The following is a 5,526-nucleotide window of genomic DNA, read 5'->3' as shown; positions in this document are numbered from 1 at the left end:
GCCCCGTGGGGAAGCGAACTGTGTGTGTCTGTGTGCGTGTCTGTGTATGTGTGTGTGTGTGTTGCATCAGGAAGCCAAAGTGGCCCCGGCTGACCATCATCGGCGCCCCATCGGATCAATATGATAACGCTTACGGGAATGTGACTGAAACACCAGGGCGAGACAAAGAAAACTCCGCGATGGCTTTAATGAATGACGCCATACGTTTGAATAAATGTAGAAAACATAAAACAGGTCGCTGATTCCAATCTGAAAACATTAGTATGTATATGCAACCCACCGGGGAGGGAGGAGGAGACTGGATGATGCTCAGGATTACGGTGCTCATTTGCATTTTTTGGATAATGAATTAATTAGTCCCCCCCGCCCCCCAACCCACCCATTTTAAAAAAGGCAGGAACAAATAGGGATGATGATGATGATGATGATGAGACTGGTCCATTAGCTGTGTTTGAGGAGGCTGATTTTGTGTCACATCAGATTTCAATCTTCGTTGTTGTCCTACTTCTAAACACGCGTTTTGTTGTATTACTATTATTATTATGAGACAACAGATTATTCTTTGTCTAAAACGCTGCCAATGAAAACTGACAATCATGCAGAATGACAGCAGGAAAGATTCTTTGACTTTTAAAAAAGGCTGGGGACATATGTAAAATACACTTTTCTGGGAGTTATTTTGTTGTACCTGGAGTCTCTAGGAGTGCAGAAAATGTGAATTTAGTCCATCCCAGTGCTGTGTACATTATATTCTGTTTGGGTCATATTTTTCTGTTCAGTTTTCTCAATTGTTACATCACAGCATTCGCGACGGAACTGCCAAATAAAGTCTGGACTTACCGACTACAATTTCATGGTCGTCACTCTCCTTTGGCTCTGGGTCAGACTCTGGCTCCAACATGTAAGGCTGGATGGACAAGTCTTCCCTTTTTGACATCTTTTAATTAATTTGTAAATAATATGTTTCTGCGCAGCTATATAGTCGTAAACTCTATTAAATTGGAATGGATCGGTCTGGAAGCTGCAGGAGGGCGGGTGTGAAGCACCTCCTTTGCATTTAAAAAGACGGCATCAAAACGAGTTGATCTGAGACACACCTCAGAAAAGGGGTGAAAGAGGGGCTTGTGGAGTTACAGTAAAGAGGAATTCAAATGATTCCCTCCCCTGAAATTACTCATCTTCTGTCAACTTTTATCCTTATAGCTTTTAGTCACTTTTTTTGTAGAAGAGAGAAGAGCTTATCTTTTGGCTTTCAACCTGGCGTCTCTGATTGCATTGTTCTCTGTCTGACTGTTTACATCAGGGGGTTATTTTACCGACTCAATATCCATTGCGCACCAAAACTACCCAAAGTGTACTCGTTGATGTTTGAATGTAAACAATTGACTCAAAATTGTTGCCAACAAAACACAACTGTTGATTTTGCCCATTAATTACAAATACTGCAATAGACTATTGGTAATAAATAAAACATATAAAAGTAATCAAAAAATCCTGCATTTTGACAGCTCTTATGGCTTTAAAATGTACATATAAAAATGTTATCCTGAATTATATCAAATGTTTGAAAGAATTTACACCAGTAGTTTTATCTCAAGTTACTTGACTAATCTACATCATGGTAGCTGTAGTCTGTGTAGGTGAACAAATATGGCAGAAAGGATAGAAACTTTAGGAGTAAATATAAGACAGAATCTTGCGTGTATGTTATGCCCTTGAAACAACTATCAAGGATAAATAAAGGGCATAAAGCAGGGAGGTAAAGTCGTTGGCTTTTAAACACATGGCTTTTGCAAAACTTCWTCAAAACCAGCCCATTTGTGGTTTCAACCTATCTTTCTTTYGCATATTTTATTCAACAAATCTAATTGTAAATACATACCAAAACATCAAAACTATCAGACTTCACCAACCCAAACAACTCTTTCATGTGTGCCGCTATTGCTGACCTATTTTCAGTCACTTTAGCTGTTTGTCCCTTCGTTTTGCTCACAAATGTTTGTTCAAGGACAAATTACTGTTTTATTTCTTACTTTTTCTTTAATCAGACTTTATTACTGCAATGAGTAGATTTAACAGCTTGAGCGCCACATCCGATTTTAAAGTTTTGATTATTTTTCAGTCTAAACACTCATTGTTTTGTTTTTTTAATGGAGTCCAACAGTTTGTTTATTCTTTGTTTAAACGCTGCCAAGGAAACCTCTCATCACTCATCCAGGAGAGAAACAAAGATTAGCCGCTTTAACTGATAAATGAACAGATTTATTCTATTTTAACCAGTTGCTCGACACATTTTCTTCATCCTAAACATGAAGCTTGATCCTTGTCAGAATGTAATTAACTAAAGCAAATAGTGTGAGCTGGGCGCCTTTTTTTTCGCACTAAAGCCAAACATGGGTAGCAGGAGAGACGGGGCAGTGTGGATCAATAGAAATCAAGTTGAGGGTGGTGTGCGGGGGGGCGGGGGCTTCATTGTGCTACAAACCACATTGGTCGTCTTTGCTTTAATAGCACTGGGGGTGGTAGGGATTCTGCTGTGTGCTGGTAAAAACCTCTTCCTGCTCAGGAGGCTAAATGTCCTGAGAAGTCGTACTCCTTCTCCACATAGCAACCCAACACCGCAGCACCTCCCTTATCGCAGTTTGTATACATTTCTCACAAGGTCAGTGTTTATGATTTGTACACRCACGCATGCAGTCTGCTGCAGCCTTTCCTCAGCTACACAAACATTCAGAGGATGCAAGGCTGATAAGAACGGCTATTATCTACCAAACAGGGAGAGAGAGAGTCGAACCCCGCCGCTTTTAAGACAACACAAGGCTTTCGTTGGCTCAGAGACAGCAGAGAAGCGAGTCGAGTGCGCTGAATCTACTGCGAGGGCTGTGCACAGCAAAGCTGGATTGGCTGGCGGGGCGGGCTCCCCTCCCTGGCAGATGAGATCCCATTATCAGGCAGACGAGAACTCCACCTCCAGGATTTCACAGCTCCTCTGTTTATCACATGGCTCTGTCAAGTTGGGCACCATTAACCGATAATGAAAGAAGACAACCGGTGCAGTTACAAGCAAAGCACTCCACACTCTACAGGCCTAAGCATGTATCTGGGAAGCTGACTGTGTCTATTCAATTCTGTTCAGCATTCAAACGGGCCATCACAATACACCCCCCACCCCCCCAGCACCATTTTTCTACAGCCATTGTGCCTTTCGATCCTGGCAGAAAAACGCACTGGTTACTCCTTCTCTGGATTCGGAGAGAAATGTAATCTAACAGTGTTGTGCACGAGTTGAAAATGAAAAAAAAAAGTGCTCCTTTTTATGATTGAACAAAATTGTTTTCTAAAAGCGAAGAAAACCAAACGAAAGGGGGGAAAAAAACAAAGATGTTTCTTCAAGTGAACATCAAATCATTCTTAATATCATTCAGCTGCATCTTTGAATAACTAGTACAAGTATTACTGAACAGAAAGAAAAAAAAATCAAAGACCAACAAAACCTCCTCCCATCTCCCCGCTTTCCCAGTCTGACTACTCAATTCATGCTTTAAAGGATTCTGTAGCCATTTACGCTCATTAAAAATGAATACTTAACAAAAGCTGTGGCCGACACAAACTGTTTGCTCTAGCTTGATTTCTCTACACTGGGGGGGGAGCCACTCAGAGGTAGCAAATGGAGCAAGCAGGAGAGAAAGAGAGAGGGGGAAAAAAGTGCTCAGCAATACAAATAAGTCAGCCAGTAGCTGAAACAACAGGAAAAAAAAAAGTGACACGGATGACTGAGCCAAGCCTGTGAGAGACTTGGCAAGCCCCAGAGGCCTTGGCCTCTTAAGCACTCATATCTAGTAACTTCATTTAATACATTCACCAGGGATGAGCAGACAAGTTAAAGAGAAAACAGGATCAGGAGAGGAAAACAGACTTGTAAACCAAGGAGAGGGCTAGGCTTTGATGATGGTGGGGGTTTATTTCTGCAAGCTGACTTCCCCGGTGCCAAAATAAAAATAAAAAAGAACGAATGTGCTAGATTGAACTACGAGACTGTTTTACCGTTCTTAGGCAAGTCTAATCCAAAAGGAGCCTTTCTTCTTGTATTAGAAAGTGAACAGTGGTTTTCCAGATGGGACTTTAAAGCAGCGCCTGTCTTTGCCACACGTACTATATCCATAAAGAACAAAGGCTCTGTGTGAGTGCTGTTAGAAGTTACTGTTCCTCATACTGAGGGTGAGTGCTCAGAGTCCCTCCCTTTTTTTTTTCTGCCAGCAGGCAAGGCTGACTTCAAATCATTCATTGCCCTTTTTAGCCTTCATAGACTCTTAAGAGAGCATTTTACAAGTTGGGAGAATCCAAGGAAAAATAGGCTCCAACACGACTAATTAAAACAGAGACTTTGCCTTGAGGGGTTTGGGTGAAGGGGAAGCAATAAAACACTCGTCTTCAATCCCTCAACAAAGTAAATTAAAAGGAAGTTACTCAAGGAAATATAGTCAATTTTTTGTAGATGAGTGGATTTAAGGTTTTTATTTTATTGACCGCTTTTGTATCAACAAAAATTAGTATTCAACACTGGCTTTAAAAGCCAGACAACAAAGGTTGCATCCTTTTTTTTCTTAAACACTTCATCAAGGTGAGACTCTACGTGAAAATAAAAACACCTTATCCGATAGTAATCAAGCTGCTACCTAGCGAGCCTTTATTTGCAATCATTAACACAGCTGTAAAAATGTGAGTGAAGCCGAGGAATAGGATTTCACTTTAGGCAATCAGTGCAAGGTCTACCGTCACATAGCCATCTTGTTTACATAGCTCTTCACCGTCACATTTGGCAGCCTCGCAACACACTGAAAACTAAGACACTTGTAGGCTACATATGTTTAATCTCTTTGCCAAGCTACACAGGCTACTCAAGAGAATAAAACTTGCTTGCAGCAGCCATTTGGTAATGGTCTGCTGAGTTTTAATAAATAATAATAAAAAAAGAACACAGAAACCTTCCTCCAGATGGAAGTAGCTGCCACCTGTCAGATAAATTTATCAAATGAAGGAAAGAGGAAAACAGTGTTCTCTCTTTGTTAAATACAGCAAATAAAATGCTTATTTAGAGATTGTGATAAAAGACAGGAACAAAATGCTGTAAACAAAAACTAAGGTATGCCGGGATTCACCGAGAGTTTTTCTTAGATCATGGTTTGAAAAAAAAAAAAGGGCGTAACAAAGCTTTAAACATAAAAAAGGATTTATGTAATCTGTTTAATTTGCCCATTATAAGCATTTTTGTGTTGTAATATGGATCTTGATTTGGACTGATTATAGTTAATGGGAYAATCTGAAACCAAAGACTTGCACAATCTGTTAGCACTCAGAATGAGATGGAGATCAGTCTCAGCTACTACTAGGGTTGGACAATATTGGCATTAAAATTTATCCAGATTAATTGTGGCATTTAGCTGATAATGATTAATACGCACTTGCATGTAGCCGACATTGTGGCTGCAATAACTGCCAAGTGTCAAATATTATATATATATATAT

The 5,526-nt window shown here is 40.2% G+C and overlaps 1 protein-coding gene across 2 annotated transcripts in view; it reads right to left on the bottom strand.

The window, feature by feature from the left end:
- rerea (arginine-glutamic acid dipeptide (RE) repeats a) overlaps positions 1-5,526 on the bottom strand; it is a 146,634-nt gene that overhangs the window by 107,975 nt on the left and 33,133 nt on the right. The gene's annotated exons all lie outside the window — the stretch shown is intronic.

Source organism: Austrofundulus limnaeus, unplaced genomic scaffold, assembly GCF_001266775.1.
Source record: "Austrofundulus limnaeus strain Quisiro unplaced genomic scaffold, Austrofundulus_limnaeus-1.0 Scaffold3, whole genome shotgun sequence".
Lineage (NCBI taxonomy): Eukaryota > Metazoa > Chordata > Actinopteri > Cyprinodontiformes > Rivulidae > Austrofundulus > Austrofundulus limnaeus.
Note: the sequence above shows the minus strand (reverse complement) of the source record. Positions and strands in the feature narration are given on the sequence as shown.